Source organism: Callorhinus ursinus, unplaced genomic scaffold (assembly GCF_003265705.2).
Source record: "Callorhinus ursinus isolate GAN/ISIS: 27379988/994484 unplaced genomic scaffold, GSC_fseal_2.0 scaffold88, whole genome shotgun sequence".
Lineage (NCBI taxonomy): Eukaryota > Metazoa > Chordata > Mammalia > Carnivora > Otariidae > Callorhinus > Callorhinus ursinus.
The window spans coordinates 1,004,978-1,015,493 of record NW_027397150.1 but is presented as its reverse complement, the minus strand read 5'-3'; the positions used below and the strand labels follow the sequence as shown (position 1 = coordinate 1,015,493).

Sequence of the window (10,516 nt, the reverse complement as noted above, 5' to 3'; positions counted from 1 at the left end):
GGGAGCTGAGGCAGCTGAGCAGTTGGATGGTTTCCTGTCAACAGTCTTTCACACTGACCTTGCCTGAGCCCACGGCGACATTCCTCAGAGTCTCCGCAGCTACCAGCCCCGCTGCCGGTTTGTCGACAAGGATATTGATGTCTTAGAAGGCTCTTTGGGGAATTTCTAGAGGGGAAAAAGTCCTTTCCTGGGACTTTCTCCTTAGATGATGCAGGATCTCAAGGAAAGTGGTGCATTCTGCTCTCCTCTCTGAGGGATAAATTAAGGGAAAAGTCTCACATAGTAATTAAATATTCCCCGGGGTCAAGTCTCAAAAGCTTCCCGTAGCCAAATACCTTTGTATCTCCCAGGGGGTGTAGAGCTGAGCCCTGGGGCTGGAGTAGCTGTGGGTATCAGAGAAGACCCATCAGGACCACACTGTTCGGGCAACAGTAAAGAAACACTCAGTAAACATTGCTTTGTTCTCAACCATTCACTCAACTTTCACTGTGCTTTCTATTCTTTCTGCTGCTCTAAAAATAATGATGATGATAATGATAAATCATTTGGAATATCAACAAAACCCGGGAACTATAAATGATGGGTTATAGATAAATGTAGTACTTTGTAAACTCTTGGAAGACACTGAACACCTAAATAAATGGGCTGATATGATGTATTAATGAATAGAATGTCTCAGTTACAGAAACATGCCAAATCTACACAAATCTATCTATTACTTCAATGCAACTTCTATGAAAATTCCGTTTGGGTAGTGGGGAGTAGATTGTGTCAGGGTGAGGGACAGACAGATATTTTAAAGGAGAAGATTAAAATGGCAAGGCTTGTCCTATTGTACATCAAAGGTTATAACAGAGCAGTGTAACAAGCTAATGGAAGCCAAGAAATAAATGGACACAGTGCGGAGCTTTGACAGATGGCCAAACCGAAACATCAGAACCCGGGGCGGGGGGTGGGGAGGATGGGCAGAGCCGGCGCAGAGGGTCTGTGGAGAAAGGGCTGATCGTTAATCGTGGTCCTAGAGCCTCTGTTTAAGCATATGAGAAACATAAAATAAAATTTGTCCTGACCTCATTACATTCCCACAAGTCTACAGATAGAATGAAAGTTTAATATGAGAAGTCAACTTTAATACTTTATTTTTTTAGAATGAAGAGGAGTAAATCGGAGGGGGAGACGAACCATGAGAGACGATGGACTCTGAAAAACAAACTGAGGGTTCTAGAGGGGAGGGGGGTGGGGGATGGGTTAGTCTGGTGATGGGTATTAAAGAGGGCACGTTCTGCGTGGAGCACTGGGTGTTATGCACAAACAATGAATCATGGAACACTACATCAAAAACTAATGATGTAATGTATGGGGATTAACATAACAATAAAAAATTTAAAAAATAATACTTTAAAATAAAATTTGGGAGGATATTTTTATCACTTAAAGTAGAAAAAAATCTTAAACAATTCAATAGAAATATAAACGATAAAGGAAAACACCATTAAGTTCAGGTATATTAATATTTCCGTTTACCAAATGGTACCATAAAGGAAGTACAAACTACACATTAGGAGTCTGTATTTATAAATTATATAACTGAAAACAAATATTACTCAAAATATATAAAGAGCTCCTACAAATTAAAAAGAAAATGATTTTAAAAATCAGGTGAAGATATATATATATATACACACACACACACACACACATAATATATACTCACATACACATGGCACTCAGCCTCACTGATAAGCAGAGAAATGCAAATCTAAACAATAGTGCATTATTTATACATACAACCAAACAGCAACAAATGTGACCACTCAAAATGTTAGAAAAGGTGTGCAACAATAGAAACCCATGCTTTATTGATAGGATACAACCTTGAAAAACAATTTGGCAGTCTCTCCTAGAGCTGAAGATGTGAATGCTCTACAACAGAAAATGTTCGTCCCTAATGAATAATTTGTGTCACATTAATACGAGATGAAAGTGATTTTCTTTTAAAGCTGCAGCTAGATGCATTGACATGAATGATTCTCAAGAATACGTTGAGTGAATGAGCAAGATGTACAATAATACCTAAAATATAATTCAATTTATATAGAGTTAAATAGGCAAAACCAAACACTATGCTGTTTTTGACTGCATACGCACGTGCTTAACAGAGTAATGAACAAGATGTGCAGGTTAATGGTGATACACAATATGGGGGGAAAGGACTGGACTGAGGAAGAGCAGTTAGTGGACTTCAAAGTTATTAATCATGTTCTGTTTCTTCACTGGGGTCATGCGTTCCTGTGAGTGAGAAGTGAAAAAGTACAAGCAGAAATAGACATAGGAGGGTAAACTACTCCCTAAAGAAAATAAAGAAAGGGAGAATAAAGGCATTGTGGTGGCCAGCCCCAAAAGCAACTGTGTATACAGGACGAGTATATCTTTTAAGGTGAATACATTTATAAGCAGAGTGAGCAGAAGGCATAGAGAGGAAGAACTGAACATGTATAGAGAGGTAGGATGGCTGGAGAAGCAACATCTCTGGCCAGGATGATGTGAGCCCAGAGCTTCAGGGCACGTGGGGAGCAATGTGTCTTCGCTGCGAAGGTGCTCACAGGGAGACCAGCGTGGAAGAGGGAAGCATGAGAGAGATTGCAGACCAGCCCAACACTGGCTCGCTGTCTGATTCTTAAAATTAGTTAATTCACCCTTTCACCCAATTATTTACTTATTTAACTGTGTATCCATTCCTCAAATGGGAGGGAGGAAGGAAGGAAGGAAGGAAGGAAGGAAGGAAGGAAGGAAGGAAGGAAGGAAGGAATCCCTCTGGTTGTATTCCCCACTCATTATGTGGGGGGCTTGTTGAACCCCAATTCTCTCCAAGGGCTAGCTTGCATGTGCTCATCGATGTATCTTTCCTGTGGCAAGAAAGGCTGTCCTCAAACCCTTTCCTTTCCAGCCCCTTAGGGACACCTGCCGCTGGGACCACTGAAGCATGTGACATACGTGGACGGGAGCCCCTCATTCCTGCCATGACTGCTAATGGCCCTGTGACCCCCTGGACCCCCCTGGGAAGTTCTGCAGAGCCATGCTGGGCCACTGCTGGCAGAATCTTCAATCGTGCCCCTCAGAGCCGCTGTATGTCACTGAACTGCTGCTTCATTGTGAAGTGGAGAAAACGTTCTGTCTTCAAACCACATTTTGTGAGCTCGACTCTTCGTGTTCCTTATCCTTCCTCTGTCTCAGCAGATACTTCATATAGAAACAATTCTCTCAACCCTTGAACAGAAAAGAAAACCAGGTGTCTCTTTCCCTCTGAGGTCTAGCCTGACTCAAAGACCTAGCTTCCTGAAGGTGGGGCCACCTCACAAAAGGCAAGCATGGCAGCAAGTTCTCCCCTAACTAACCACATGGGACATGGAGTTGCTTTCCCAGGGGCTGGGGAGAACCTTCCTGAAGAAAGCCTTTCTCCCATTGGATGATTCCCTGAGACACCCAGCGTCGTGGTTGCAGTTATAACAGTCCTGTTTGCTGGACTTCAGAACGATGGAGATGAAGACATTTGGCAAACAGAGGTGGCCCCTTAGGTCCTGAAAGAGGTGGCTATGGGATGAGGGGTGGGCTCTGTACTTTGGAGGGTGCATGGGCGGCATCTTTGGCTATATATTGGGGAAGACTGCCACAGAACCCAAATATTTTTTCTGTTGGTTTTCAGTGAAGACCTGTGGAAACTTCACTGAGGTTTTACAGACACATGAGGTAGGGGGAAAGACCATAGCTCAGGGATGAGGGATTGGTGGATTTGTGTCCCAGGACTGACGGCTGTACCAAACAAACATCTATTAAATTTTGTCTGTGCCACTAGCTCTATGACTCTTTTCACCTCCACTGATTTCTGGGTTAAATTCTGATGTAGGATGCTTGCATTTTATTTAGTCAAGTCAAAAAATGCTCTTTTTTGATTAACAAGTCAGGAAACGACAGATGTTGGTAAGGATGCAGAGAAAGGGGAACCCTCCTACACTGTTGGTGGGAATGCAAGGTGGTGTATCCACTCTGGAAAACAGTACGGAGTTTCCTCAAAAAGTTGAAAATCAGAAAATGTTCTTAAGATAAAGCAATGCTGTGGCAACCCGCAGAGCTTTCTAGTTGAGATTCCAGGCCATCCATTCTTCCAGAAAATATATGAGTCCAGTTAGATATGGTTTTGGGCCCAAGTAACTTCAAATTGCCTTCCTATGTGTATGTTCTTTCCTTCTGAAAGACTCAAGTTTCTCTTCTCTTTCAGAGTAGTTTCTCTTGCCAGTTTTCTCCTTTTCTGAGTTTCCATCTCCTAATTCCAAAATGTACTGCCACTGAGCATAGTGCTAATTTCCTTATTTATCTCCCATCTGCCTCTGAGAGAAGAAACGAGAACATTAAAAGAGTGTTAACTTCTGTCATTTGAGGAAATCATATAGGGGGTAATAGAACCAAGAGATATTGGGATGCCAAAATGATTAAAAAATCTCATATACATTCATATTATTGATCATGCTAAGAAGTTCAGGCTCTATTTGGAAGCCTGTGTGATCCACCTCCAGGTCTGTTTTCAGACACAGTATTGACAGCTTTGTATTTAAGAAAGATTATTCCAGAAGCTGGGTGGAGGGTAAACTGGGACAAATCAAGTTTGAAAACAGTGAGTCTAGGTAAGAGTAATTAAGGCAAGAAACCATCAGAGCATACATTATGTTTTCTTGTGAATCTCTGTTTTTTTAGGTAGAAGTTTTCTTAAAGAAAAACCAAGGGAAATTTTGTCTCTTATATTTCTCCTATTCCAACACAGATGTAATATTCTAATGTATCTATAAAAAACGAGAACAAAAATAAACTAAAAATATTTGGTTGTCATATGCCAAGCTGACTTTCTGTTTAAATCCTCTGGTATTCTGGTTTCAAAAGAATTTTATCTACTTTTTATATCTTTTGCCAGTTCACAATTGTCTGACTCCTTTTGGTAGATAGCAGTAGTTTTCTCCATTTACATATTTTAATTTAAAAAATTGAGATATAATTGGCATTTAACGTTGCATAAGCTTAAAGTGTGCACGTTGATGTGCTGGGATCGTATACTGCACTATGATTCCTGTCACACCACAGTCACGTCATGTCATTGTGGAGTTCCGTTTCTAACAACGTCACCCCCAGGCGGTTTCCTAGAGTGGAGGCAAGTCTCAGAATTCTGCCCCATTTGCAAACGTTTATGAGTAAGCAGGCACAGAAAACATTATCAAAGTTGTTCTTAGAAGCTCACGCAAGTCCCAACTCTATTCTCTCTTCTTTATTATTGAAATATAATTGACATACAATGTCATGTTGGTTTGGGGTGCACAACATGGTGATTCAACAATTGTATATGTTATGCAGTGTTCACCATGATAAGTGTAGCTGTCTTCTGTCGCTGTGCCCTGTTATGAAAATATCATTGATTCTATTGATTCTGTTTCCTGTGCTGTGCTTTTCATTCCCATGACTTACAACTGCAAGTTGGTGCCTCCTAATCCCCTTCACCCATAAATCTCTGTACTTTCGGCTCTCTGATTAGAAGAAGGAATAAACGTCTCCATCAAAGATAAGATTTAATAATTCTCCCTGGTAGAGAAGCTGACGCGGTGCTGGAGATCAGGTGATGGATCTCTGTTACGGGGCATCACAGGACTGGACACATCATGGACCTACCGCGCCCTCCCAGCTTTAGAGGTGGCTTGGCTCACTGTCTTATTTTATCACCTCAGGGGAAAGTTTAGGTATATTTCTAGCCAATCCACATATCTTGGTCACTGGGTTTTTCAGTACCCCCTCACTCCCCACGAATTCTAATGTTCTATATGCCACTGGTTCTCAACTGGGGCAATTTTACTCCCTCTCCTTCCCTGCAGGGACATTTGGCAATTTCTAGAGACATTTTGGTGATCATGATAGGCTAAAGGGGCTTGTGCCGCTGACACCTAGTAGACAGAGGCCAGCATTGCTGCTAAACATTCTACAATGCACAGGAAAGCTTCCCACCTTTCACCCCCAGCAAAGAATTACCTGGTCCAAATGTCAGTTTCTCGAGCAGATCTGCTCTGTGCTAATTAATGAACCCGATGGTGTGGGTACAGATATGGGTATCTGAAGCTCTTGCCAGACCTGCTGTTGGATGTAGACCACTGTTGAGTCTTTCAAATGTCACCAAACCACTCCTAGAGTCTGATTTCTAGATTTGTATACAACTATTAACTAATCCCCTTTGGTACAAGTTAAGGTGAATTTGCACACACAGACATAGTGCATGGCTCTAAGCTGTTATATTTTAAAGTAAACTAAAATGAGTATTATATTTGGCTTTATCTTTTTACTCATTGGTTGATAATGAGGCTGGTCAAGGGAAGCCTGTACAGACACTTCCTTGTTTAAGACACCTGCTCTATTTTATTATTATTTTTTAAAGATTTTGTTTATTTATTTGACAGAGAGAGAGAGAGAGAGAGAGAGAGAGAGAGAGAGAGAGAGAGAAATCCCAAGCAGGGGGAGTGGCAGAGGGAGAGGGAGAAGCAGCTCAGCGGGGAGCCTGATGCAGGACTCGACACCAGAACCCTGGGATCATGACCTGAGCCGAAAGCAGACGCTTCACCGACTGAGCCTCCCAGGTGTCCCAAGACACTCTTTAAATGGTCTTATTCTTACCCACAGAGGGAACCATTTTGTCACAACTCATTTTTTTATGTCTTCAACATCTCATCTCAAACAATAAAAATGCCTACCTTACCTAAGTTGTTTCTAATTTGCTATTATAATAAATATTCCAATCAATCTTTAAATTTTAATATTCAAAATATTTTTCTTATGCTCTATGGTGAAAGGCAGGCTGTAAACAGTCTCAAGAGTCTCAATAAAAATTGCCAAAATGCCACTCAGAGGAGTTTGTACTAAATTAAATGTCCAAATAACAAAATTATTTGCTTAGCTACAGAATAGGTGATAATGTAAGATATCATAATTACTGATAAGTATTTGCAAGTTAGACAGGATCACTTTACAGTTTGCAAAGCAACCCACATACATATTTTACTTAATGGACCTCATTTCAAAGCTCTTGAGCTATGTGTTATTTGAATGCAGGAGGGGTTCTGACTGTCTGTATTTGATTCATCAGCAAACAAGAAAACCCACTGAAAAGATGGATCAGGAGAACCGGACAGTGGTGGCCGAGTTCTGTTTCTCTGATTTCCCTCAGTTTGAGAACGGCAGCCTCTTACTCTTCGTTCCTCTGCTGTTTATTTATGTGTTCATTATTGTTGGAAATTTCACGATCTTCTCTGCTGTCCGGCTGGACACTCGTCTCCACAATCCCATGTACAATTTCATCAGCATCTTCTCCTTCCTGGAGATCGGGTACACCACAGCCACCATTCCCAAGATGCTCTCCAACCTCATCAGTGAGAAGAAGACCATCTCCATTACTGGCTGCCTCCTGCAGATGTATTTTTTACACTCGCTTGGGGTCACAGAAGCCCTAGTCCTCACAGTGATGGCCATCGACAGGTACGTTGCCATCTGCAACCCCCTCCGCTATGCAACCATTATGACCCCTCGGCTGTGTGTCCAGCTCTCCACTGGCTCTTGAATCTTTGGCTTCCTTATTCTGCTGCCAGAGATTGTGTGGATTTCTACTCTTCCCTTCTGTGGCCCGAACCAAATCCATCAACTCTTCTGTGACTTTGAACCTGTGCTGCAGTTGGCCTGTACGGACATGTCCATGATTCTGGTCGAAGATGTGATCCATGCTATTTCCTTCCTGACTTCTGTGTCTATCAACAGCCTTTCATATTTAAGAATCATCACTATGATCCTGAAGATTCCCTCAGGGGAGAGCCGTCAGAAGGCGTTCTCCACCTGTGCAGCCCACATTGCTATTTTCTTGCTGTTTTTGGCAGTGTGGTCCTCATGTACCTGCGTTTCTCTGTCACATTCGCACCTCTCCTGGACAAGGCCACCATCCTGATGTTTGCTGTCCTCACCCCACTGTTCAACACGATAATCTACAGTCTGAGGAGCAAAGACATGAAAGATGCCATCAGGAGAGTTCTCTGTTTTCAATAAAGGTTCAATGTCTCTGGTAGCCAGTGAGACTTCATACACATCTGTTCCAAGAAATATCTCTGTAAGTTTAAAATGTTAACAAATCAGTTTCTGAAATTACTGTGTACACTTTTCATGTTGCTGTTTGGGTATTTTGTCCCAACTTTCTCAACTAAGAACTATTGTTTGATCTGATGGGGGAGGTCTTCTGTGATTCACCCATCTTCATATCATTTACAGATTACAATAGGATATTTTTCCCCTTTGTAGCTCCACATAGGGTGGTATTCTCTTCTCCAAATCAATGGCAAATACCAGGCTGAACAATAATCATACTTATTTCTTACATATCAAAACACTCCCCTTTCCTGCTCTTTTATTTTATATACACAATACATTTATATCAGGTTCTTTTTTTTTTCAGTTTAAAAAATTAACAAGCTGTGCAGCGGTGAGATGGTTTTAGCCTGCACTAGGAGCTCTGATTCCTAACACTCATCCCAGATTGTGCTCTGACACGTGACAGTGACAATGCAGCACATACAGCCACTGGCTTTGTGACATCTGTGTCATCCTGCCATCATCAACGCCATTGTGGTTATGTTTCACATTTTCTTAAAAATTCCAGAGCAGACAACTTTGGAAACTGAAAGATTGAATAGATGAAATATATAGGCTTGGGACCAAAGCAAAAAAACACATAAATTATGTAAAGACATATACTTGCCCATTTTTAAAATTAACATCATTATATTAAAATGCTCTGTTTGTGTTAGGTTGTATCAAAATATCAACATCAGTTTCACCTTGGTGTCTTTGTTCTTACTGCCTTTCTGCCCCGGGAGCTGTTTCTCCCTAGCTCCCTCTCTGCCGTGGAAACTATACTCAAAAAATCACATGCATTCTATCCTCTGGGATGAAGGTCTCTGCCTTCCTCCCAAAGTACATGAGTAGTTTTAGGGGCTGAGTGAAATGTCTCTAGAAAAAGAAATGTTGGTTCAGCTTCTGTGGGAAGCAAACCAAGAACACAAGACAACTGTTAGGGGTTTCATAGAGTAAGTCCATTTGGGAGTGTTGATGAGGAAGAAGAGCGAGCTGCGTCCTGGGGGACCAGCAGCATCGTTTATCCCCTCACTCCTGGAAACGCAAATCCTCTCCTATATTTTTGTGAGCTTCTGGAAACTTAAGAAAAAACATTTCTGTGTAAAGAAAATTATACAGAAGTTTCTTTGGTTATAAAGTCAAACTAAATTTATTTGAGGTAAATATTAAGGAATCTAGTTATTTGATACTTGAATTCCTGCTTAAAAACCTCAGTATTCCCTGTACAAATCTAATAGATTTTATCATTTGTTATGAAAGATGTTTGACAAATATTTGGTCTGATTTATAAACTTGGCAATTAAATCCTTTTAAACCACATTTAAATATGATATACACTCTTGTTTTTAAGCACCTCAATTTTCTGACTTAAAGCCTCCACAGGTTTTAAAAACAACCTTTATAATATAAAGAGAATAAACAAAAAATTACGACTATGGCTAATCCCAAATCCTTTTAAATGTTTCCAGACTGTGATAGACATGGTAAAATTTCAGTTTTAAATAACAAGCCTAATATTTTGAATTTCATTAACTATAACTTTAACCTCAGTGAAGTTGATTTTAAAAAAGTACAAATTATTTGCTCTATTACAAATTTAAAATTAGAATTACAAGTTAGATTTGGTATTCTAATAGATCAAACTGTCTTAAATAATGCAAATACATAAAATATAAATATATATAAATTCCTTAGAGCAAAAAATAAATAACAGGTTTTGATTCTATTACGTATTTGTATAGTTAGCTCTAAAATCTTGCTGAGTTTATTTTTTTTAAAGATTTTTTAAAGATTTTTATTTATTGAGAGAGAGAGAGAATGGTAGAGAGAGAGCATGAGAAGGAGGAAGGTCAGAGGGAGAAGCAGACTCCCTACCAAGCAGGGAGCCCGATGTGGGACTCGATCCCAGGACTCCGGGATCATGACCTGAGCCGAAGGCAGTCGCTTAACCAACTGAGCCACCGAGGCACCCAATCTTGCTAAGTTTAAAAGATGCTAAACCACTACAGAAATTATTATGTGACCCATTTCTGAAACAAATACTGAGGCTACTACAATAGAGAAAAATTTCCTGCCTTTATGTATCTAACACTATGGTGAGGGGAGATATTTTTTTAAAATACATATTCATAATAAACCAGAAAACTAACAAATTATATGAAACTGTGTTCTGTGGGAAATAGAAGAGAAAATGTTGCAGGAAAAGGGGGTCTGCTAGGAGTAAGGAGATCATAATTTTAAGTCAAGTGGTCATGTTGGACCTCATTTAGAAGGTCACATATGGACAAGGAGTTAGTCATATGGACATGAGGAGGGAGAA

The 10,516-nt window shown here is 40.4% G+C and overlaps 1 pseudogene; it reads left to right on the top strand.

Moving 5' to 3' along the window:
• Positions 1-7,192: 7,192 nt before the first annotated feature.
• Positions 7,193-8,142, top strand: LOC112814906 (olfactory receptor 6K3-like; annotated as a pseudogene).
• The last annotated feature ends 2,374 nt before the right edge of the window (positions 8,143-10,516 follow it).